The sequence below is a fragment of the Lissotriton vulgaris genome, chromosome 6 (genome assembly GCF_964263255.1).
Source record: "Lissotriton vulgaris chromosome 6, aLisVul1.2, whole genome shotgun sequence".
In the NCBI taxonomy this organism is placed as follows: domain Eukaryota; kingdom Metazoa; phylum Chordata; class Amphibia; order Caudata; family Salamandridae; genus Lissotriton; species Lissotriton vulgaris.
Genome location: NC_141694.1, coordinates 1,787,580,271 through 1,787,606,138, shown reverse-complemented (window position 1 = coordinate 1,787,606,138; position 25,868 = coordinate 1,787,580,271).

Below are 25,868 nucleotides of genomic sequence, written 5' to 3'. Positions count from 1 at the left end.
TTTTGTATCTTACATAGGATTAAGTGGTGCTGCACTAGCATGGTGGTCTTCATTCAGGATTCTAGTGTTTTTTCTTCAGGTCCAAGCCCAATAAGGTGCGGTGTAGCATCCTTCAAGGATTCTCATTGTCTTTGTTGCTGTTTAACATTTATTTGCAACCTCTCATCAAGATCATCAGCTCTTTTGGACTGGACTGCATGCCTAAAACAAATGATACCCAATTCACCTTTAGATTGGACTTTGTCATAGAGGAGATTAAATATACCCTTCAATCCAGCCTTTCATTCTTGGATGAGCAGGATTATGGTGATGTCATGTGCTGAGAACACAGAGATGCTCATATGTGGCCCAAAACACTTATGGACTGCTCGATTGGATTGCCGTGTTGCTGGCTGGGCGTGCGACCTCGCAGAGGGATTCTGCTTCTACTTCTAACCCCTGAAGGATTCTCTGACCTCGCCGGACCCGCTTCGCGGGTCCCGCAGCGCCGTGAAATCTAAGGCTGCTGTTTGCTGAGTGAGGCAATTGACTGAGGAGCGGGCAGGAAGAGAGCCGGCGGGGCTGCGAGCACAGGCAGGGACTCCAGTCTCCAGGAGCCCCTGCGCGCCCATTCCACACACCTGGGCTGCTCTCCCCGCTGGCCACGCCCCCGCTCTGTCCTTTGAAAACCGGGTTGCACCACCAGACCCGTGGATCACCTGAACTGCTCGATTGGATTGCCGTGTTGCTGGCTGGGCGTGCGACCTCGCAGAGGGATTCTGCTTCTACTTCTAACCCCTGAAGGATTCTCTGACCTCGCCGGACCCGCTTCGCGGGTCCCGCAGCGCCGTGAAATCTAAGGCTGCTGTTTGCTGAGTGAGGCAATTGACTGAGGAGCGGGCAGGAAGAGAGCCGGCGGGGCTGCAAGCACAGGCAGGGACTCCAGTCTCCAGGAGCCCCTGCGTGCCCATTCCACACACCTGGGCTGCTCTCCCCGCTGGCCACGCCCCCGCTCTGTCCTTTGAAAACCGGGTTGCACCACCAGACCCGTGGATCACCTGAACTGCTCGATTGGATTGCCGTGTTGCTGGCTGGGCGTGCGACCTCGCAGAGGGATTCTGCTTCTACTTCTAACCCCTGAAGGATTCTCTGACCTCGCCGGACCCGCTTCGCGGGTCCCGCAGCGCCGTGAAATCTAAGGCTGCTGTTTGCTGAGTGAGGCCATTGACTGAGGAGCGGGCAGGAAGAGAGCCGGCGGGGCTGCGAGCACAGGCAGGGACTCCAGTCTCCAGGAGCCCCTGCGCGCCCATTCCACACACCTGGGCTGCTCTCCCCGCTGGCCACGCCCCCGCTCTGTCCTTTGAAAACCGGGTTGCACCACCAGACCCGTGGATCACCTGAACTGCTCGATTGGATTGCCGTGTTGCTGGCTGGGCGTGCGACCTCGCAGAGGGATTCTGCTTCTACTTCTAACCCCTGAAGGATTCTCTGACCTCGCCGGACCCGCTTCGCGGGTCCCGCAGGGCCGTGAAATCTAAGGCTGCTGTTTGCTGAGTGAGGCAATTGACTGAGGAGCGGGCAGGAAGAGAGCCGGCGGGGCTGCGAGCACAGGCAGGGACTCCAGTCTCCAGGAGCCCCTGCGCGCCCATTTCACACACCTGGGCTGCTCTCCCCGCTGGCCACACCCCCCTGTCCACCAACCAATGACAGACATTGACAGTGAATAAAACTGATCACGACTCCCGCTTCGCGTGAGCGCGCGGGAGGGCGCCGGGAGAAGCCCGGGACAAGGGCGGGACCGTCTGTGGCCGTCAGGGGCCAAAGGAGGCCGGGCTGGGCCACCCCCCTTATCAGTGACCCACAGTACTCTCTCCAGTAAGTGACATTGACATATAGTTTCTGATCGGTGAGAAGTATGGCAATGTCTGCATTGACAAGTACTGCTAATAGCCACTTGACAACTCCTCCGGTTGAGTCTGGTCCTCTAGCAATTGGCCCTTTAGATAAATTCTTTTTTAATCGTTCACTGTCAATTGACAAAGAGTTATCCTTGGCAGAGAGGCGTGCAGAGCGTAGATTATCCATAGAACTACTCAAGAATTCTACGGATAAGCTCTCAACTCTAGCATACCCCACCCTGGTAACCCCTTTATCCTCAGTGAATCTTCCGTTTGCCAATGAACATTCTGAGGGTCAGGCACAAATAACAAACAAGGACGTTGCAACAGAATTGAACAATCCCTGTGGGAGTAATACCCAACCTACATCGGTCCCTGACTCTGGTGCTCAGGTTACATTGGCCCAATCTAAGTTCGGGTCTAAAAGGAAAAGACCAGCCCCAGCAAGAAAATGTAAAATGGTGGTCAAACCCCCTCAAAAGCACAGGAAGCTACACAAATCTGTGAACACTGGAGAGGTTGTCATTGAAGAAAATCATAGTACAGAAGGTGCTCCACACATTAATCTTGCCCCTTTGGACAGTCAAGATAAAGAAGAGAATACTTGTACTGACTCCACTGTACCAACTAATGAAAAGGTGTTATCACTTGTAAATGTGCTTCCAGAGTTGGAAAAATTGCTTAGATTAATACTTACCCCTATTGAGGATAGAATTGTCAAGCTTTCAGATAGGCTAAATCATTTTGAACAGGCAACATTAGACAATTTCTATTCCACAAAATCCTTGATTAAAGCTAACGCTGGGGTGGATGTAAGCACAAAGCCCCAGGTTCTTACTAACCCTGTTACTCAGGACAAGGGAAGAAGGTCTCAAAATAACTCCCCTTTACCCTCTAAGCAAAGCAACCCTACCGCCAAAACAACTGTAAAACCTGCTGATAGATCTGACAGAGCACACGTAGGTTCTGTTCAATCCCAGCCGAACACTACATATCCTTCACAGTCTACAATACCCCAGATACAAAATCCACCAACTGCTACGAGCGCAGAGGTTACAGTCTGCCCCCAAGCGGGCAATGTTCCCACATCTGCAAAAGTAACCAATGACAAGCAGATAGTTTCAAACAATCCTGTGGTGGGGAATAGGGCTAATGTATGCCCTCTAGTAGATAAAACTCTAGCACCAACCCAACCAAATAATAATCAGCAGACGTTGAAACTTGCCCCCCAACCCGTCCCCAAAGTTCCTAAAACAATCCCACCTCCCTTGACAAAGCCACCCCACAGAAAACCCCCGGTGAATCTTACTCCAGATTCCTTCCCCTATGTAGCAGTTCTTATAAATGTACCACCATTACCCACAGGACAGAGAGAAACTTTTCAGATGCTCAAAAACAAGATCATGCACTGGTTAAGGGAAAATCGTCCTCTGCCAGGTGACATCGATGGGTTAATCATAGGGGTAAGGAGAATAGACTGGATGGGGTATACACCGAAAACCTTGGGTGGGGACTGTATCGTGGTTAATTTCCAAGATCCAAGGGTGGCAGGATGGATAACTAGGCAGGGATGGGGAACAAACAAGGGAGGTATTGGAATTGTAGACCTTACCTTTTTTTACCCCCGCCCAACCAGTGTAACGACTAGCTTGTTCAATGAACCCCTAATCCCCCCTACTGTATCATGGCCAGTCAATTCCTTACCAGCTCCTTCAGTTGGCCATAATCATACTACATATATAAATTATAATTCTCATGTAGGATGGCAGGACCCGGGATGGGGATGTTGACAAAACAACAAAGATAGGAACAGCAGGACAGGAGGGAATAATAATGAGTCTAAAGGGGTTTGTGGCGATCATGTTGACACCATTGTTACATGCCCAACGGTTGGTAACATAGAGATGGGGAGTTTTGTTGAAGAAGGTGGTACTAGACCGGAAAATACAAATGCTAATGCTGTGACATTACCCTCAACAATAGCTAACATGATTGTAGATCCCATTGATGACCATGGGAAGCAGATTAATAATATCGAAAGCCCGATGATCGCTCAAGTATCTCCGAACATTAACATTCACGATGGGATTGAGGCTAGCATTGGTACGCTTTTATCTTGGAATGTTGCTGGGTTGGGCGGTAAGTTAGATTCCCAATCCTGGGTGGATTATATTAGTGGGTTTGATGTCTGTTGCTTTCAAGAAACCTGGGCTTGTGACCCCCTTTTCTGTTTTGGTTATTTAAATTATTTTATACCAGCATCAAAAGGCGGAAGGGGGCGGCCTAAGGGAGGCCTCACTGTTTGGGTAAAACAGGACTTGCACATCAACATCAAAATGTTGGACCTGGGAACCAGTGATCTACAAGTGTTAAGAATCTCCACAGGCAAGGGTTCATCAATGGATTTGTATAACGTTTATGCAAGAGGTAATAATGTAATCAATTCTTCTACCATAGAGTTGTTGTCTGCTGCCTTAGAGACCAAGTCCCAAGATAGCATGGTGATAATAGCAGGGGACCTCAACAGGACTTTTGAACCTTTGGACTGTACAAATGACCCTTTGGGGAAGGACGAGGACAATCTCTGGGGAGTAACTTCTCTATGTTTAAAACCCGTAAAGCGATGGACAAAAGAGATTTTATTGTTAAATGCTATTTGTATGGAACATGGTTTAAGAGCACTGAATGGGAGGACACCAGGGGACAAGGAGGGCAGCTGTACTTTTGACAACGGTAACAGCAGAGGCAGAATTGATGATATATTATGTAGTCTCCAACTGTGGAATGGGGTTATTGACATGGCCATTAGGCCCAGGGTTGAAAGTGATCACAACCCCCTTTGTGTGACCCATAGGTGGTGGAACGTTGGAGTGGGAAACTTGCATCAAACGAATGACGAAGTCCCAGTTATGAGTAACGACGAACGCAGGTTAAAATGGCCAAAGGTATTGGCAAATGAGGCTACCATGACCTATATCAACCACGCGGTTTTCCGCAATGGAGGCATCAGATCCAGTAGCTCCGGGGACTAGTGGTATCACCGAAATCCACAACAAGTTATTTTCCCTCCTGAAACCATGTTTCTTTACCAAAAGCAAGAAAGGGAGGAAAACTATAGATGTTGGAAGGTGGTTTGATAGCCAATGTAGATCGGCACGACTAGAACTGGGACAAGCTATTAGGAATAGGGACCGTGCTGCAATAACAGAGAATAGGAAACTGTACAAGATGGCCATCTACCGAGCTAAAAAGAAATGGGACGAGGACCATTGGGCCGAACTAAAAGAGGCTTCAGGTAACAAGGACTCTAGGACATTTTGGAAAATTATCAAGTGGGGTAGAGGAGGTGGCCCCGCAAAGCCAGATAATAATGTAGCAGAAGATGCCTGGGTTGACTACTTTAGACCACAGTATGCTGAAGTCATCCATCCTGGGGTGGCCGATGGCATAACACCAGTCTATGCAACCGACAATTTGTTTTCCCTTAGAGAAGTGGAAATTGCGATTAGTTCCGTGAAATGTGGGAGATCGCCAGGGCTAGACGGGATTCCCCCGGATATTTTTAAATACGACATGACTAGATGGGCGAGGTATACCTTTCTAGTAGCAAATGCCCTAGCAAAGGGGGAGGTGGTCCCCGACCTTTGGAAAGGCGCAATTATTATTCCCATTCACAAGAAGGGTGATCGTTCATTGCCTGCCAACTATAGGCCTATAAGCCTAATAGCAACCATGCAAAAAGTAGTGGGGAGAATGGTAGCAAACCAGCTCATGGACTGGGTTGATGACAACAACGCCCTTTCTCCATATCAAGCTGGATTTAGGCGAGCAACCAGTACCATTGACCAGATCTTCCGCTTCACTATACTGCGGTGGAAGACGGTTCTACTAGGAAGGGGCTGTCTGTATGTCGCGTTTGTCGACCTGCGGGCGGCATTCGACCTAGTCCCCCGGTTTAAGCTATGGTTGGTTCTGCAAAGGCTGGGGATTCCTGTCGATCTGCTCACACTAATCATGCGATTGCATGAATCCAATTTCGCAAGAGTACATTGGGGTGGAAACGGGGAGACAACCTCGGACTTCCCAGTCGAAAGGGGTGTCCGACAAGGCTGTTCCATGGCTCCCTTACTCTTCTCGTTATTTATTAACGGGATTGTTGAGAGAATGTTGGAGGCTAGCGTAGACGCTCCGTCGTTAGCGGACACCAGGGTCCCGATCCTGATGTTCGCTGACGACACCCTTATCTTGTCTAAGACCCCTGCAGGGCTGCAACGTGCACTAAACATTTTTGATGTTTTTTGCACAGAGCATGGGCTAGAAGTGAACGTGGGAAAAACAAAATTGATGGCCTTTTCCCCACGTCGCAGAATATACCCCAAGGTAACCCTAAACAACAGCAGGTTAGATACTGTTACAGAGTTCACGTATTTGGGAGTACAGATTGCAGAGGGCGTTGGCTGGTCGCACCATTTGGAAAAAGTGGTTTTAAAACACCAACAGCTCTCAGGTGCTTTGAGGGGGGAACACCGCAAATCCAAGACAAAACCGATTAAACCCGCACTTATAGTGTATGATGCAAAGGTCTTGGGTGCCACATTATATGGCGCAGAGTTATGGGCTTGGGACAATCTTGTGGCTTTACAGACATCTGAGAACAAGTTCCTGAGAGGGATCACAGGACTTCCACAGAGCACCCCCTTAATCCCATTGTTTCTGGAGTTGGGTAGGCGTCCTATTGCCGACAGAGCTCGATTGCGCCCGGTCCTCTATTGGAGACGTCTCTGGACGACTCCAGAAATCAGACAATACGCGGAGGGTTTTCTTTGGATAATTAAGGAAGACATCTTCCACAAGATAAAATGGCTCAAAAACCTGAAGGCCATGCTGACTAACTTAGGGTTTTCCAATCTCTGGAACAACCCAGTGGGAGAAAACTTCCCAAGCAAAGAAGCCCTCAAATCACAATATTGGGATTGGGTGGGTGGTAATCTGCTGAAAGACGCCAGGGCCGACTCTATGGCTGGTCGCTACCTGCAGACAAAAATCTTTCCTATCCTAGAAAACTATTGGGATACCATTACGGTACCAATGGATAGGAAGCTCGTCTTTCAGTTAAGATCCGGATCTATCCCCCTAAAGAAACTGACAGCAGGTTGGCATAGATCGACCAATAAGTTATGTCCAGCCTGTGAAAATGCCGTGGAGAGTGTAGGCCATTTCCTATTTGTATGTCAAGCTTACTCATTACCGAGGAGAAAATGGCTTACGCCTGTATGCAAAAACCTGGGGACACGCGACAGCGCAGTGGCTTTAAGAATCTTGTGTACAACAACCCAGGATTCGATAGTCATAGGGGTAGCCAAATACCTGGGCTGGGCTTGGGCAATCAGGCGACGATCTCTGGGGGGAATTAGGTAATCAGGTTTTCCTTTTAACTACGATTTATGTAAAACTATTTGTTACAAATGATTTTATTATGCTAATATTGTATGAGCTGCACAGAATGTTTAATGAATTTATATCTGTAATTGTTATGTCTTATTCTGTAATTGTTTTAAATTTTATAATGTGCTTTTATGAGAATTATCTCGAATAAAGCTTATACAACTTATGGACTGGCTATTTCTAGTCCAGCCAGCCGGGAGCCATCTGACCCTGCCTGTTCTCTTCTGGGCGCTACACTGTGAGAGAATGGATTAGAATAACTTGATGTTCTTAGGGAGAATGAGTGCGCTACATATCTTGTTTACAGCCAAACGCTAACTATTGGCGTCAAGTAGAGCTGTGTTCCCTGAGAGTATTGTCCCCCAATTTGACACATTCTGGCAGCTCAGATTGGTAATGTATTTGGACCCACAAAACAAAAGGACTCAAAATACAAGAAGAAACTATCAAGAGTTTGCCCTGCAGATTGTTCTTTTTGACAATATGGGCAGTTGTGGTTCCCAGACTCAGGCGGCACGCAGGAAAAACTACAAAACCCAGAGATTTATGAAAACTTGACATCCACCGGAGAACAGAGTTGTGTGAGTTGTGTGGATGCTGCTGCATTTTGTTATACAGAATACCCTGCAAATGGTGGCTAAAATCACTGATTTCTCACAGATTTCTGAGATGGAAAGTTCTGAAATGTGTGGGAAAGCACACAAGTCATGCAACGCAGTATACCCACACTTCCAAAGAAAACTGTACCCTATTTGTGTGACTGAGCTCTCTGTGCGTAACAATAACCAGTCAAACCTTGGACACTAATGTCAATGTGCTTTGAATGAGGTCTTCACACGATCACAGTCTTAGTCCACTTCAATGACTTGCATTAGGTCTAACCACACACAAGAAGCAGGATTTCAATCAGGAAGAAGTTTGGGAATGTACGGTGGTAGGACTTTGGTCATTGAATGGAAGTGCTGAGTTTTCGGTCACATAAATATGGCAAAACAAAAATATCATTTGTTGGCCAATCCTCTTATGTTTCTATGGTATTAAGGGTGAGAAAATGTGCTAGAATCCATGAAAGTAACACCCTAGATGCCTTTGGATGTCTAGGTTTTCAGAAAAGCCTACAGTTGGTAGTGTTCCAAATTACCAACAAACCCGAAGACTCAATAGTGAAGCCTTTCACAAAGGCAAGTAAGATAAAATGTTGACATATGGGCCATTAATGGCTCTTCTGAACCTCAGGCTGTTTTTTTTCTCCCCAGGCTGTTTTTTTTAAGTTAGGGTCCCAAGATGGGAGAAATGCTCAACCCTTCTAATGGGAATGGCACTTTATCACAAAACCTTTGGAACTGGAGTTTCTGGGACCAACCACCATTACATGAGACTTGGAATAATTGGTGGTTATGTCAATACGTCCATAAAAGTAAAACAAAGTTCAGAAAGGTGCTGCAGACCCCTAGCCATGCGTGAAATTAAAATGGCATTGTCCGTTTATAAAAAACAGGCAGGGGACAACGGCCCATGCTCAGGACATCTAACCCTTGATCCAATTAGGTAGATCCAAGACCATTTATATAGAGCATGAAGAGAAAAGGGGCCAGAATAGACCTATTGCACACTCCTTTCTTCAAACTAAAAGTCTAGGTGCATTCTCCATTTGCCCTGTACCGCACAGTACACTTCTCTACCCGAAACCCATATTAGACCTCAGATAACACCTTCTTTTCCTTCGCCCGGGCAGCTAGGAGATCCTGGACGACCCACCCTAAAATTTTAACCTTATTTGCCACCAGAGAGATAGGCCTTTAACAAGTGGAGTCAGCATTGTTTACCTTCTTAAAAATAGGGACGATAACCGAATGTCCTTAGCTATTGAGAAGCAAGCTGCGAGTGGCAGAGTTTAAATACTGAGTACCCTTTGTAGTGGTGACGTAATGTATCTCTTTATTGGAGTGTTAGTTAGTGGAATGTTATACATGTAATACTATGTTGTGTTTCAACTGTATGGAGTGTTCTGGGTCTCGTGGTGCATTCAGTAACTTCAGTTGCTGAATGGACTCCGGAACGGCTAGACGCTCCTACTGTGGGTGAATTACTTCTTGGAATAAATCTTCATTTTTTTCATATGTAATGTCTCCTTGACTCCTTACATATTGGTGACGATCGGGATTATTTTAATTCACTCACCGACCCACGCAAAGAATTTTTATCTGTGTGGAATTGAGACAAGATTGGATTTTAAACTCTTCAGAAGTCATTAACTGACCACGAAACTCCCTACGCCTACATCGACATAGTTTCAAAGGATGAGAATGGAGGAGGCACGTCGAATTGCTGTAGGATAAGGTCGAGTTTGGTTATATAAACAATTTTTGAATGTCTGGGAAGAATTGTCTCGAGAAACTGTTTTAAAATTGGGACTCGTGCACTGATGATCTACATTGTTTAAGAAGTCTACTTCATTTGGTTGTGGATTGGTGGATCATCGTGAATAAACTTTTGTTGGGCATCTGTTAGTTGGGAAGTTTAAAAGAATACAGGGCCCTCACCGGAATTTTCAGCGTCTCACTGCTTTCTCAACGTTCAGGAACCTGAGAGCGGTGTTAGAGTGCGACACTGCTTGGAATCCTTCTGGGCTCTTCAGTAACGTTCAGCATTCTACGTTTTGCTGTGACGTGCAGCGCTACGGCAGCAGATCTACAGCGCTCAAACGTGCCATGAACCACCCTGCAGTACGTAAACAACGTACCACCATTTTGTTTTTCGGATGATAGTTTGGTGAAACATCGGAGCATTTCTCTCGACTTTCTCACGACTTTGGATTTGAATTGGACGCTCCTCTCTATTTGCCTTTTAATTTTATGAACTAAAGACGTAAGACTATTTTTATATCATTTTGAGCAGTTATCTGACTCTGTGAAGTTCGGACCCTAAGCCAAATTATTATATTTTCTTTGGGGTATTGTTTCTTCTACCGGTGTATAGGTATAATAGTTTATTTCTAGGCAGATTGTTTCCTACTATCACAAAATGGCTTCAGCTAAAGGTATTACCCAACCACCCCCATTTTTGGATAAACCTGGTAAGCCTGTCATGCTTTGGTCAGAATGGTTTGGTTTATTCCAAAATCATCTAGTAGCTATTCACCCTACTGAGTATTCATCTCCTCGTAAGTTTGCTTTATTATTTGGTAGTTTGGGGTTAGCAGCTCAACGCATTTTCAATAGTTTAACGCCAATTCCTCCGCCTTCTGGTAATTCAGGAGACAGACAATGGAAGGTTTTTTCTAAGGGTATTGCCAGACTTAAAAAACAATTTGAAGAATCTCCTAATATTATGTTGGAAAGACAACATTTTTATAAGCATAAGCAGAAGGAAGATGAAAAAGGGGAGGAATATGTTGCGGCTTTAAGGGTGTTGGCAATTTCTTGCGAGTTTGGTCCTCTTTTAGATAATTATATTAGGGAATCAACTCGTGTTTAATTGTGCTTCATGAAAAATTAAAGAACTGATTCTTAGTTGCACGAACCCTACACTATCTGAGGTGATTGATTTGGCTCTAAGCATTGAGAGGTCAGTCATTTCAACCAAGGCTATGATGGCAGATGTAACCCCAGAGTGAGCTTAGTCACTGACGAGTATGATGAAGAGGGTTTATTCGCTATAAGTTCTAAGGACAAGTTAACTACGTTTTCTCAGCATAAAGGCCAACATTTTTGTTAGAGGTGTGGTTCAAAGTTCCATGTGGGTAATTTTAAAGGGTGCCTAGCTTTGAATAAACGTTGTTCTTCATGTAAAAAGATTGGCCACTTCCAAAAAGTTTGCAGGTTTCAGAAGAAAAGCATAAAAGTGAACAACGTGGAGCTGGATGATTGTTCGTAATCTATGGACAATTTGTTGTTGACTTTGGACACAGGTGAGGAGGAAATTAAAGGTCCTTTATGTTCTTCAACCATCAATGGTGTTCAATTGCAAGGTATGGCGGACTCGGGCTCGCCTATCACCATTCTGCGTGATTCCACATTTTATGAAAAGTGGGGAAAAGAAAGTGTTCTTTTGGAAACGGATGTGAATCCCAAAGCATTTGGGGAGAAAGACATTGACATGCTTGGATTCTTCATGGGCAATTTAGAATTGCTAGAAAGGTCCATATGTACTAAAATATATGTTGCGATCAAAGGCAAAAACATTGAGGGCTGGAAGGATCTGTGCAAATGGGTCTGTATTTAGTACCGGGAGATGACAATCCCATAAAAGTCAGAGATTTGCCTATTTGTTGCATTGAAGAGGCAAAAATTGATCTTACTGAGCTTTTAAAAGAGTTTAAACATGTGTTTTGTGACAAGGTGGGTCTGGTAAAAGGTGCAGAACATAGGATTAAATTACTACCAGATGCCACCTCAGTCGTGCATAAGGTGCGAGCTGTACCATTAAGTGTGAGGGGAGAACTTAAAAAGATGCTAGAGGATCTGTGTTCCCAAGGGATTATTCAACTAACAGAGTATTCACAATGGGTCGCCCCCATTGTGGTCGCTCGCAAAAAGAATAATGAGATCAGGTTGTGTGCTGACCTCAGAGGTTTGAATAAAAATATTAAGGTAGACTGCCATCCGCTCCTCAAAATTCAGGAATTGTTAGCTAATTTAGGAGGGGCAAAATGGTTTTCGTTAATTGACTTGCGATCTGCCTACCACCAGGTCCCTTTGTCCAAGGACTCCCAGGTGCTGACTACCTTTGTCACCCCATTTGGGGCTTTCAAGTTTTTGAGGCTTTCTTTTGGGTTTGCATCGGCGGCCAGCGTCTTTCAGAGACCTATGGACACTTTATTCAAAGATTTGATTGGTGTGCAGGCATATTTGGACGACATTTTAATCTTCGCAAAGAGTTTGGACGAACATAATATTTTGCTTAGGAAGGTTCTTTCTTTGCTAGGATCACAGGGTATGACAGTGAGGGAAGACAAATGTAAGTTCGGGGTAAATGAGTTATAATATCTAGGCCACACCATATCAGCTTCTGGTATCAGACCAAAATTTTCAGTAGTCAGAGCTTTAAAAGACGCAAAGGCACCATCAGACAAAGACTCTTTACGTTCCTTTCTCGGACTAGCAGAATATTATGCTAAGTTTGTGGTTAACTATGCGCAGATTGTCGAACCTCTGCGAGTATTACTCAAGAAAGGGCAAAAGTTTTTGTGGTCCGATGAGCAGGAAACAACTTTTATTAAGGTAAAGGAACTAATTGTTTCAGCTCAAGCTCTTCACGCTTTTCGTGATGACTGCGTTTCCACCATTTCTGTGGACCCGAGCATGAATGGTTTGGGGGCAGTTTTGATTCAGGAAGTTATTGATAGGGAGCAAACAGTTGCATTTGCTTCCAGGGCTCTGAAGAAGTTTGAAACACACTACTACAGAACGGGAAACTTTAGCCTGTGTTTGGGCTGCACAAAAGTTTAAGATGTATAACTGGGGCCGAAAATTCATAATTTTCTCTGACCATAAGCCTCTGTCTTATATTTTCTGTAGGGTTACTGTAGGGTTACTGGAAATAATAATCTTTCCCTGAGATTAACTAGATTAGTATCCAAGCTTCAGGAATGTAATTTTGAATCGAGACACATTTCTGGCGGAAAGAATTTCCGAGCAGATTGTTTGTCCAGAATGGGAATGAACAAGGATGATGATCAGGATGTATTGGAGGATGATGTAGAATGTGTGGTGTTGGTAGATACCATTGAAGAATGGAAGTTGCCATTTTCGGAAGAGGAGTGAAAGAGGCTGGGGTGAAAGATCCCATTTTAGCTAAAGCAATTGAATTTTCATCAAGGAAATGGCCTGAAATCAGGAATTTGTCTAGTGAGTTAACCCCTTCCATGCTCATGATGGAACGATTCCGTCATAAGCATCGGTCGAGCTGTGCTTATGACGGAACCGTTCCGTCATGACCACGCCCGGTTCTATTAGAGCGCAGCACCGGGGGGGAATCGGCGCGCGCACAGAAGGGGTTAAGGAATCTAGCTCAGGTTGCAGAGGAATTATCAGTGAAAGATAACATTTTGTTACGCGGGGATAAATTTGCAGTTGAAAGTCTCTCTTTACTCCCCTTCCTCGAATGGTTTGGTGGAAAGAGGTAGCAAAGTCATGAAGGAGGGAATTCAGACGGCTGTTGCCTCAGGGCTAGATGTAGTAAAATTTATTGAGGAAAAAGTTTGGAATTACAATACATATCCTCATTGTACAACAGAAGTTACCCCATTTGAACTTTTGAGAGGGAGAAAAGTTCATTAATCTTTGTTCCCAGCTTGGTTAGACAGGAAAAGTTCAAATAAATCAATCAATCAAACAATTTGTATAGCGCGCTACTCACCCGGAGGGTCTCAAGGCGCTTGAGGGGGGTCCGCTACTGCTCGAACAGCCAGGTCTTGAGTTTCTTCCTGAAGGAGAGGTGGTCTTGGGTAAGACGGAGGTGGATGGGGAGGGAGTGTTCTCTGAGTTTGGCAGGGGTTGTTAAGAGGAAAGAGGATTTAATTAAGAGAAATTTTGATGAAAGAAAAGGCCTGAAAGAGGTGGTAATTGCCGTGGGAGATTGAGTTATGATTAAAAAACCTGTTAAAGTTTCTAAGGGGAATTTGATTTTTTCTAGTCCTATTCAAGTGGTCAACAGGTCCCTCGGTATTCCGTCTGGGACCTTGCCATCTGGGAGAGACATGATGTCTCTCCTAACTATCTCACACTAAAAACAAAGACCAGTTGCCTCCTGATTGTCAAAGGGCGATGCCTCACCAGTCTCTAGGTCATAAATGGCCCCAAAGTGGTCTAACCAGGCCTGAGGGGTGATAATGAGGGTTTGTAGAGATACCTGGTCTGGAGAAAAAAACGGATGATTCACTACCCCTCAGAATGCCACACTATCCTGTAGGACACTACATTAGATTGCCCCATAATTCCTTTTTTAGAGTCCTCTTTCTTTCTCTGTGTGCCTTACTGTAAGTAGCCCCGGCCCTCCCTACCTCCTCCCTTTTGCAGGGTGGCCATAAACACTCTATGGGCTAGAGAAAAAGCCTTTATTAAACCATTTAGAGGGCACTATCAAAGGCTTGATATGTGGGAGAGTAAGAGCTGACTTGATACACCGAGTAAGATCAGAAAAGGCAGCATGAGTGTTAATGTCAATAGCTCCTTCATCTAGGCAGGCAGAAAAATTTGATTGACAAAAAGATAAACAAGATGATTGAAATTGGCCAGAACCACCTCTGACCACTTTAGTCTTCTCCCCGTGCTGTAGGATTGACAGTTTTCTGATATACACTATCAGCTCTGTGTAAGGTCTGCAAGCACCTGAACATGGGCAGAAGAGGGTTAAAATCACACTAGGCATGCTAAATGAATGAATCAATCAATAGGACCTTTATTCAGGAAACGGCTACCTCCAATGGAGGTGTTCCGGTGCTAGAAGCGGATTCGACAGTAAGAGACGAGGGAACTTAAGGTCGGCTGAAAACCCAAGTCTTCAGTGCTTTCCTAAATGCTTGTTCACTCCCAGACTTACGAAGGTGGTCAGGCATAGAGAGGAAGCTCAGCTGTCAATCCTGGCTTTAGAGAAACGAGGAATCCTAAGTAGTTCCTGTTGATTAGATCTTAGGGCCCTGGTCTGGTGATATTGCTGGAGTCTCTGTCTCAGGTAATCAAGGCCCCTGTCATTGGTGGTTTTATAGGCAATGGACAGCCCCTTGAACTCAATCCTTCTTTGGACAGGCAACAAATGGAGGCTCTGCAGGTGGGGAGAGATGTGGTGATGAAATGGCAAATTCCTAATGGGTCTAGCCGCTGCATTTTGAATGATTTACAGTCTTCAAATCAGATAGGCTGGTCCAGCAGCGGTGTGACCATAGCATGGACCACAGTCTTCCTACAGTCCATAGGCAGGAGATAAAGTAATCTCCGCAGGGCTTTCAGTTTCCAGAAACCGGACGAAAAGACTTGGCAGATCTGGGCCTTACAAGAAAGGCGAGTGTCAAACTTAAACCCGAGATTCCTAGCTGAATCAAGTGGGATCGGTGGAAAGTTTAGCTCCGCCGGCCACCAAAGATGAGATAGCAGAGCAGAGGATTGATTAAAAAACAATACCTCTGTATTATCAGTATTCAATTTCAAGCAGGTATCCGTCATCCAAGTCGAGATGTTGATCAGACACTGCTTAAAGTTGTCAAAAGCTGCTATCATGAATAAAGATGCATAAAGGCAATCCGAGACAAAAAATTTAATCAATTACCAAACTGAAGACTCCTCCCTTAAAGGTAGGAATTCGCCTTGTGCTATTTATATACCCTTATTAAGAAGATTCACAAGTGTGTGCTCAATAAACATAGTATTGAAGGAATTTACCTGTGGTGAATGTTTCAAATGTGCCTGATCTGCAAGCACCAACAGCCTGATTCATCATAGACCCGTTTTGCGAGTCTATAATAGCGATTCATAAGGAATCGCTATTATAGACTCGCAAAACGGGATTCATGTAGGAATCGCAAATAGATTTGTGATTCCTACACAATCCTTATTTGCGATTAGCAAATTGCTAATCGCAAATAAGGAATAACTCCCCATTCATTCCTATGGGCCAAAAGGCCCATAGGAATGAATGGGGATTATTCCTTATTTGCGATTAGCAATTGGCTAATCGCAAATAAGATAGCGATTTAAAGGGTGCCAGGGGTGTCCAAAGGACACCCTGTAGCACCCCTTAAATGCAAATTGAAACAGGTGTTGCGCACACACATGTCCAAAGGACATGTGTGTGTGCAACATGCAACTTAGAAAAATGCTTTTAAAAGCATTTTTCTAAGTTTTCGCTATTTACCACGAGGTTTGACCTCGCGGTAAATAGCGGGCCGAAATTGCGAATTCGCAATTTTGTAATGGATGATGAATTGCATTTAAGGAATCTCAAATAGAGATTCCTTAAATGTAATTCCTCGCAAAATTACGACATCGCTATTACCGATTTTTGCATTTGGGATGATGAATCCCAAATGCAAAAATAGAGCTCGCAAAGGGCCAGATTCTCAGAATCTGGCCCTTTGCGAGCCGATTTCGGCTTGATGAATCAGGCTGAAAGTCATTATCATGAAGATCCCAATACCAAGAGGAGTCTGAACAAGGGAGTAGATTAAAACTGCTCATCAATAAAAACACTGTAAAACTGGAAGGGGTAGCAACAAAATATATATTCAAAAATAGAGCTGGTTCGCCAAAGTCAGGAGTGTGCCCAAAATGAGGGGAGACTGTGTGACAACCCCTTCCATTTTGCAACAAAGGTTTAATTTAATGAAAGTGATTACGCCCCCATTAGCTGTACTGCAAAGTGAGGGCGTGGCAGGTGACACTAATGAGTCAAAATCATTCAAAACAAGGATACCCCTAATATGCTACGTCTCTTGTAAACAGATAAAATTGTAAAGAATCAATAGGTCAATACACTTCTCGTTCACTTGTTTCCCTCGAACCCCGACGATATTCCACCTCGGCACCTTAAGAGTACCAGAGGGGCGTTGCTGATTAGGAGCGGCAAGAGCGACCAAGTCTGGGACCAAGTCAGTCCTGACTGTTCAGCTCACATAGAGGATTAAAGCGATTGATCAATAATAAGCTAGGAGTTTCAACCCACTGGGCAACATTTCTCTCACCTCGATCTTCCTCTCGGGAATCAGGTCTGGGGTATGTAAAAATAACCCATGGGGAGCAAAATGATTCTGCCTAGAATGATTCCTGCCCCCATTTGCTAGAGAAAATGTTCACTATACAATCACCAGCAATGGTTTTAGGAGAATGTTCTATCCAGCCCAATCTTCAGTCCATAATAATTTAGTAACACAAGTGGCTAGGGAGTGGTTAGATTTTGCGCAATTTCAAATGGTGCAGCCAGTATGGGGGAAGAACCTAAACCTCTGTAAGAGCCAAAGATAAAAACCCTTGACACTTGAAATACATACAGCAAGTACTGGGCACATGTTTGCAGATAAATAGTATTGATACAGCGAGATTACATTGAAACAAGTCAACACCGGTGGTATAATAAACAGGATGTTTATGTAGAAAGTATTCTTCAGAACAAACAATGCCAGCCGACACGTGTTTCGTCAGCAGGGGGATACCTGTGACTCTTCAGAGCTGTGACTTTATATCATGACATTAGAAACAGAATGTATATTAAAACATAACATCTGGCAAAGATTCACTAATCTGTACGATGTCCCTATTGAGAGAACAGATGAAAGTACAAACACGCTAATAACACGTGAAAAATCCAAAAAACATAGGGAGAAACCAAAAGTGATGGTGGAGTGAGGGGCTTTAAAGACAAAAAGCACCCCCTTGTTTGCTTAGAGTGGAACGGAAAAGGGTGATAAAAAGCAATGAAAACTTTCGACTTCATCCCGAAATTATTATAAACAGGTTCATGCATCATTTTGTAAAGGTAGAGAGATCCCTTCTGGAGCGTAGGAATAAAAAGGGCTGTATAACCCTTAACGCCATGGTGGCATCTTGATGATATAAACTAAGGCAAATGGTCAAAAGAAATCTTAAGGAGGAAGTATACTGACTATGTTTCAAACTATATCAATGTTACCAACCATGTTGAATGAAACTAGTAATGTGGCATTAACAATTGGTTCAGACCGTCGTTCGAGAAAAACAAAGTTTTGATGGCGCTAAACATTTTAACAACAAGCCGTTCATCAGGGCATGTGACCACTGTAATCGTCCTTGTTATACAGGTACAAAAAGCACAGTACGTTGATGGAACATGACTGACTTAAAACATGATCATGTGAGGAAGCATACACATGAGTGCGAAACAAGCAGTAAAGAGTGAATGAACATGGGTACATGACTGCTGGTAAACAAGGAATGGGAGAGATTCCGTCCTTGCAAAGGAAAAGGGGGTTAACTGAAGTGGCGCGATGAGCTGATCTGAATGGAAACACAAGCGGAGGGGGGGCGGGAAGTCAATGTAAGATGTGTGTAAATAAATAGACGGTGGGAAAAAGGAAGTTGTAACAAAATGTGGAGCATGGCTAAAGGAACTCACCTAAATGCCGGTGATAAATTTTCAGGGGCGTAACAAACACCCCCGCAGCCCCCGCAGTGCGGGGGGGCCCCCACTCTCTTCAGTAAATGAAGGGGGCCCCGGGCCCCTCAGCACTTCAAAGAGCTGTGAGAGAGGCTTGCGCTGAAGCAAGCCTCTCTCCCTCTAAAGCAGGTGCAGGCTGTCTGCAGCCTGCTCCGAGTCCCTCGCCCCCTCCCTCTGACTGAAGAGAAACAAAGTAACAAGTTGCAATGTTTCTCTTCAGTCAGAGCTAGCATGGCCGGAAGGAGGATGGGGTGGGTGGGGGCCCGAGCAGGAGGCAGCACAGAGCAATTAGGACGCAGAACAAGTCATGAGGTCAGGTCCACCTAGTTGTGAGAGGGGAAATGGAGATGGTGTTCTTCCGACAGGTTTTGAAGGCACATACCACACTCATGACAAGAGTATGGATGCAAATATGCTTGTTATTCATGAACTGGTTGCCATTTCCTAAGGAAGAATGGGCAGACGGGTAACACGCTGTCCCACACACTTGCAAGACTATGTTTTGAATTAATGGTTTCAAGATCCTATCTACTCAATGTTGTCAAATATTGTAGTACTATTTCACAACTTTGGTTGTCATGTAACACCGCACCTTTAGCTGTAGCTCTCCACTGTGAAGTATTTTAAACAATAGCTTGATTCCTTTAGGAAATCTTTGGGTTGGATATTTTCGAGCTTTCTGGTGAGGGTGGTGTGGAAAGTTTGTATTCTTTAGTGAATTTGCCTCTATAACATCAGTCTATTGTTTCTCTGAATTTAAACTGTGAGAAAGGTAAAGTATGTCTTGAGTCGGTATACCCTTTGGGAGTGGGGGCCCTCAGAGTCAGACTGTCAGCATTCTCAAGGGCAAAGCTCATATGAGAAGGGATGAGGCAGCAAAATGGTGCCCTCAGGTAAGCACTCTTGTTAGAATGCACCATGTGGGCGTCTGCAGGGGGGTTGGGAAGGGGGGCCGAGAAGGGTGCAAGGCAGAGGGGAGAACGGTGCAAGGTAGAGAGGAGAAGGGTGCAAGGCAAAGAGGAGATGGGTGCAAGGCAGAGAGGAGATGGGTGCAAGGCAGAGGGGAGAAGGGTGCAAGGTAGAGAGGAGATGAGTGCAAGGCAGAGAGGAGATGGGTTCCAGGAGTTGTAAGAAGGGTGCAAGGGGAAGGGGAGAATGGTGCAAGGTAGAGAGGAGAAGAGTGCAAGGCAGAGAGGAGATGGGTGCAAGGCGGAGGGGAGAAGGGTGCAAGGGGGAGCGGAGAAGGGTGCAAGGTCGAGAGGAGAAGGGTGCAAGGCAGAGAGGAGATGGGTGCAAGACGGAGAGGAGATGGGTGCAAGGCGGAGGGGAGAAGGGTGCAAGGCGGAGGGGAGAAGGGTGCAAGGCGGAGGGGAGAAGGGTGCAAGGCGGAAAGGAGAAGGGTGCAAGGCGGAGGGGAGAAGGGTGCAAGGCGGAGGGGAGAAGGGTGCAAGGCGGAGGGGAGAAGGGTGCAAGGCGGAAGAGAGAAGGGTGCACGGCGGACAGGAGATGGGTGCAAGGCAAAGGGGAAAATGGTGCAAGGTAGAGAGGTGAAGGGTGCAAGGCAGAGGGTAGAAGAGTGCAAGGCGGAGAGGAGATGGGTGCAAGGTGGAGAGGAGATGGTGCAAGGCAGAGGGGAGAAGGGTGCAAGGTAGAGAGGTGAAGGGTGCAAGGCAGAGGGGAGAAGAGTGCAAGGGGGAGGGGAGAAGGGTTCAAGGCAGAGGGGAGAAGGGTGCAAGGTAGAGAGGAGAAGGGTGCAAGGCAGAGGGGAGAAGAGTGCAAGGGGGAGGGGAGAAGGGTTCAAGGCAGAGGGGAGAAGGGTGCAAGGCAGAGGGGAGATGGGTACAAGGTAGAGGAGAGATGGGTGCAAGGCAGAGGGGAGAAGGGTGCAAGGCAGAGAGAAGGGTGCAAATTGGAGGAGAGAAGGGGAGAAGGGTGCATGGTGGAGGGGAGAAGGGTGCAAGGCAGAGAGGAGAAGGGTGCAAGGTAGAGGGGATAAGGGTGCAAGGCAGAGGGGAGAACGGTGCAAGGCAGAGGAGAGATGGGTGCAAGGTAGAGAGAAGATGGGTGCAAGGCAGAGGGGAGAAGGGTGTAAGGCAGAGAGGAGAAGGGTGCAAAGCGGAGGGGAGAAGGGTGCAAGGCGGAGGGGAGAAGGGGAGCAGGGTGAAAGGCAGAGGGGAGCAGGGTGCAAGGCAGAGGGGAGCTGGGTGCAAGGCAGAGGGGAGAAGGGTGCAAGGCAGAGGGGAGAAGGGTGCAAGGCAGAGGGGATAAGGGCACAAGGTGGAGGGGAGAAGGGTGCAAGGCAGAGGAGAGAAGGGTGCAAGGTAGACAGGAGAAGGGTGCAAGGCAGATGAGAGAAGAGTACAAGATGGATGGGAGAAGGGTGCAAGGCAGATGGGAGAAGGGTGCAAGGCACATGGGAGAAGGGTGCAAGGTAGAGAGGAGAAGGGTGCAAGGCAGAGGGGAGAAGAGTGGAAGGGGAGGGGTGAAGGGTACAAGGCAGAGGGGAGAAGGGTGCATGGCAGAGGGGAGAATGGTGCAAGGCAGAGGGGAGAATGGTGCAAGGTAGAAAAGGGTTCAAGGCGGAGGGGGAAAAGGGTGCAAGGGGAAGGGGAGAAGGGTGCAAGGCAGAGGGGAGAAGGGTGTAAGGGGGATTGTGATGAAGTTAAAAATGTGCCCCCCCCCCGGAAATATTTCTGCGTATGCCCATGGCAACACACACTACTTTGTGAGAGAGAGTGGGAGAGAGAGTGGAGTGAGAGAGAGTTGAGAGAGAGTGGAGAGAGAGAGTGGAGAGAGATAGAGTGTAGAGACAGTGGAGAGAGACAGTGGAGAGATAGAGAGAGTAGAGAAAGAGGGTGGAGAGAGACAGTGGAGAGAGAGAGAGTGGAGAGAGAGAGAGTAGGGAGACAGTGGAAAGAGAGTGGAGAGAGTGGAGAGGGAGAGAGTGGAAAGAGAGAGAGTAGAGAGAGAGAGTAGAGAAAGAGACACTGGAGAGAGAATGGCGAGAGAGTAGAAAGAGAGTGGAGGGAGAGAGTGGAGAGAGTGTGGAGAGAGTAGAGAGAGACACTGGAGAGAGAGAATAGAGAGTGGAGAGAGTGGAGGGAGACAGTGGAGATATAGAATAGAGAGTGGAGAGAGAGTGGAGGGAGACAGTGGAGAGAGAGTGGAGAGAGAAAGGGAGAGTGAGAGAGTGGAGAGAGAATAGAGAGAGAGAAAGTGGAGAGAGAGACAGTGGAGAGACAGTGGAGAGAGAGTGGAGAGAGAGAGAGTAGAGATAGAGTTGACAGAGTTGAGAGAGAGAATGGAGAGAGAGAGAGTGGAGAGAGAGTAGAGACTGACTGACTCAGAAACTGAAGACTGACTGACTGAGAGACTGACTGGCTGAGAAACTGAGAGAGAGAGAGAGAGAGAGAGAGAGAGAGAGAGACTGACTGACTGAGAGAGAGAGAGAGAGAGAGAGAGACTGACTGACTGACAGACTGACAGACTGACAGAAAGAGAGAGAGAGAGACTGGCAGACTGACTGACTGACAGACTGACTGACTGAGAGAGACTGACTGACTGAGAGACTGCATGACAGAGAGAGAGAAAGAGACTGACCGACAGAGAGAGAGACTGACTCACTGAGAGAGAGACTGTGATGGAATTGGGGTCACGGTGTGTATGAAGCTATGCAATGCCTCTTAAGATTGCTATTGTCTACTAATAAAAATGTATTATCAAAATTTGCTTTTTGTAGTTACATCTGCTTTTGAAATACTGCATTGTCACATTGTCTAATGTTTTAAAACGGAAATGAAAAGGAGTAGTGGATGCACTTTTGTCAAAACTGAACGATGAGTGGGCCCGATGTTGTATATCATGACAGGAGTCTGCATCAGGAAACCCACCTAGAATTGGGCAAACTTCCCCGGCGTACTGATGGCAGGGACCCTGTAATGAATGAACCACCACCTATGATAGCCTGCTGGCAGACTAAACCCAACCTTTGACTCCACCATCCAGTGTTACTTATAACGGCTGGATTAGTTACAGTGGTGTAACAATAGCCCCGCATCCCCCGCAGTATGGCGGGTCGCTGGCCTGAGAGCTCTAGACTGGCACGGAGGATGGGAGGGGGGCCCCCTCCATGTAGTTTGCAGGGGGGCCCCCTCAAGTTTCGTTACGCCACTGCTGATAAATCCGACCCGGTCAACTGGTGTTTAGGGAAAGCCGTGGGTAAAAGGGAAGTAGCCGCTGGTGGAAGCTGGATAACGGCATCATTAGAAAGTACCCCCCGAAGGGGGCTTCAGGTACAAGGCAACCTCTTCATGTCTGCTGGTGGGCTGAAGATCACTTATATACAGAGGATGGCTGATGATCATTGAGATTGGGTACCCTACCTGGTTGAGAGACAAAGTGTAAAGGTAGAGGCATGGGAGGGAAGAACATGGTTCACAATGGAGTCAGTGCTTCTTGGTCTCTCGCCTTGAACCACTAGTTGAGGGGTACAGTGGCCCTTGGCTTGAGCTTGGGGAAAACACTGCGGATATTGGCCAAGTTATTATATGAACCTTCAGATTTATTGGGAGTGGCCAGAGAAAGGAAGTGCAGCGACAGAGTCATCCAAATTGCTCATACACTTTTCTGCCTTAGAAATGAGAGCCACCAAATCATAAAATGCCTGTGTAATAAGCAGTCTAAATATCACAAAAGAGTCAAGATGGGCACATGAGTCTACAACTGCTTATATTTCAGGGGGCAGAATCCCTTTTTTGTTGAATCTGGATGCTTTGGTGCCCACTTTTGATTTACTATGTGGCCCCAGTTCATTGTTTCTAGACCTTTCCCATTCACAATAAGCATTATCATTTTTGTCCATTGTGGATCAGGTTTTGTAAAGAATGAACTAGTGGGGCTCTTCATGAGTCTATTTCTGGACAGATGGTCAAGGGGGATGGCTGAATGGGCCCAACAAGTGGCAATGAAGAAGCCCCCTGTCTTGAGATGATATTGGGCTCAAAATCTATCGTAGCCACTTCATCTTTCACAAAGGTTATCTCCTAGGCGAGTACTCCACCTGTGTTGTTTAAGAAGATAGGCTAGACTTGCTTGTCCTTGGGCTTTTATCAATAGGTTTTGTAGAGGCCACCGTTCTGTTCTCCATGTTGCTCTAGTAGTAGACCCTTCGCATCCATAAGCCATGAAACCCACACCAGAGGCTAGATCACACAAGGAGTGCCCAGCCACTGCCTTTAGGACAGCCAGGAAACCATACTCCCAAGGGCTGGGTGCACTGTCACTTGCCCCACAGTCGTAGTTCATTCCTAGCAATCAGACCAGAGAGCAATGAAATACTATCCCATCTCAGCTTCAAGTCTCATGGTAGGCCCTGTCCGGTAAACAGCCATTTCTACCAGTTTTTTACTTCACGATACCATTACAACGCATGCATTACCATTACAACGCATGCATTACCACACATACGTTGTACATTGCAAAGTCATTATTACGCATTTTTTTAGAACTCATGGTCATTTACCATGCATGCCTTAACAACAAATTTTGTTGTAAAGGTGTGTATAGTAAATGACCATGCGTTCCAAAAAATGTAGACGATCCATGTCGTTGTAAGGAAACAGAGGCTGTCCTCATAACGATGTGCACCACCCCTCTAAGACGACGTTGAGCAGGAACCAGGAGGAAAGAGGAACCACGAGAAGAGAGAGGTAAGGGGGTTTGGTATAATTACCCTACACATAACCATAGTCTAGGAAGCATGCTCTTTCCTGGTGGGTGGAGGGGAAGAGAAAAGGGCTGTATCCAGTGAGGTCTCAAGCATGCTAGCTTTCTGTAAGTTCCCATAGCAATTGTTCTCAGTTTAGGGCTGAGTAAAGTCATCACCCAGATTATATTCATTATCTGAATCAGTGCTGAAGAAAGAACGAAGGAATGGTGTTTGCCTTGTGTATGGATGAGGACAGGTGCCGGTGCCTCTTTCGGATTCGGGTATGGTGTCATTTGAATTGGAACCAACATTGATTCAGTGTCAGAGAGGACAATAAGGACTCCCTCCGTAGGGGGGGGGCGTCGAGGTCAGCCTCTGTGTCAACCAACACTGGCCTGAAAGTGGACTTAGCAACAGGGAGTAGCATTGGGGTTGAAGCTTAGGGCAGAAGTGGCTTAGAGGGTCCAGCTGACAATGACCTGCCAGCGGTACACCAGGTGGAGGGCCTCTCAGCTCCCTGGAGCCTAAAGAAACGCCAGGGGAAGTTGGCAAGGATCTGAGATGGAGCATAGCTGCGCAGAACTGTTCAATCTGGCACAGCATGGCTGAAGGCCATGGACACTCAAGTTGTGCAAGACCCAGCTACAAGGTGGGCCCTAATTGCCATAGTGCAAGCTTGGTGTTGGCGCTTTTTTGGGGTGGTGGGAATAACACGAAGGAGGAGAACTTTGCTCTGATTTTTTATATTTCCTGTGCCAACTTGGAGTGTGAAAAAGACCGGCCTCTAGGCCCACTTCATTGACTCTGTAAACTAGAATTTGACCAAATCAAGCCAAAAACTTGGGTGGACCAAGGGCAGGGCTGACCCAGGGCTGCTTCCTCTTGTGCCTCCTGATGTAAAGGTTTCCCTTGAGTACTCTAATGGTGTCCGCAGGTCGTGGGGTTGTGACCTGTCCCCAGACACATACCTAGTGTGGATCTGCTTATGACTCTACAGGATTTAAAACCTGTGGTTTTAATGCAATGGTAAAAGTGAACTGAATGCTTTCTTCACCAACATCTGGGGTGTAGGATGGTAACTCCAGCAACATGTCGCAACATCACCACCTGTCACTGGTAAAACAATCATCATTATAAGTCACACCTTATGTTATCAGAGCACTATTTTACAACTAGAGAAGCTAATCCATCCTGGTGGAAGATGAGTTTAAATTCCACCACATATATTGTTCAAAGAACTCTTTTAAAACTGTTGTACTTGATTGTCAACTTTCTGGATGCATTTATTTTGATCCCTAAAATGAATATATTGTGCTTCAAGTTATTTTGACTTGTGGCTTGGCATAGTAAGGTATCTGAATCTTACAACTCATTTCCAAGCAATCTTATCTTTTAAGCCTTAAAAACGTCTATCAATTTATTAAATTAAAAACTCCATGGACCAATAACATTTAATACGCCAGTTATAACAACAACACTTATTTTTTTTATTTGTATTTGTCAAGTATGTTTTTAGATGTTGCTGATCTGCACTTTTGTCATGGACATATGGCTTTAAAGAACACTGAGGGGCCTATTACGATGTTGGGCAAAAGGCCATCTGACAGCTCGTCAGCGGCGGTCCACCCCACATCTGCAGCTGCGGTCTGACTGCCGCATTATGATGCATGCGTTCAGAGGCAGCAGGAAGAAGGACTGACCAACACATTCAAACG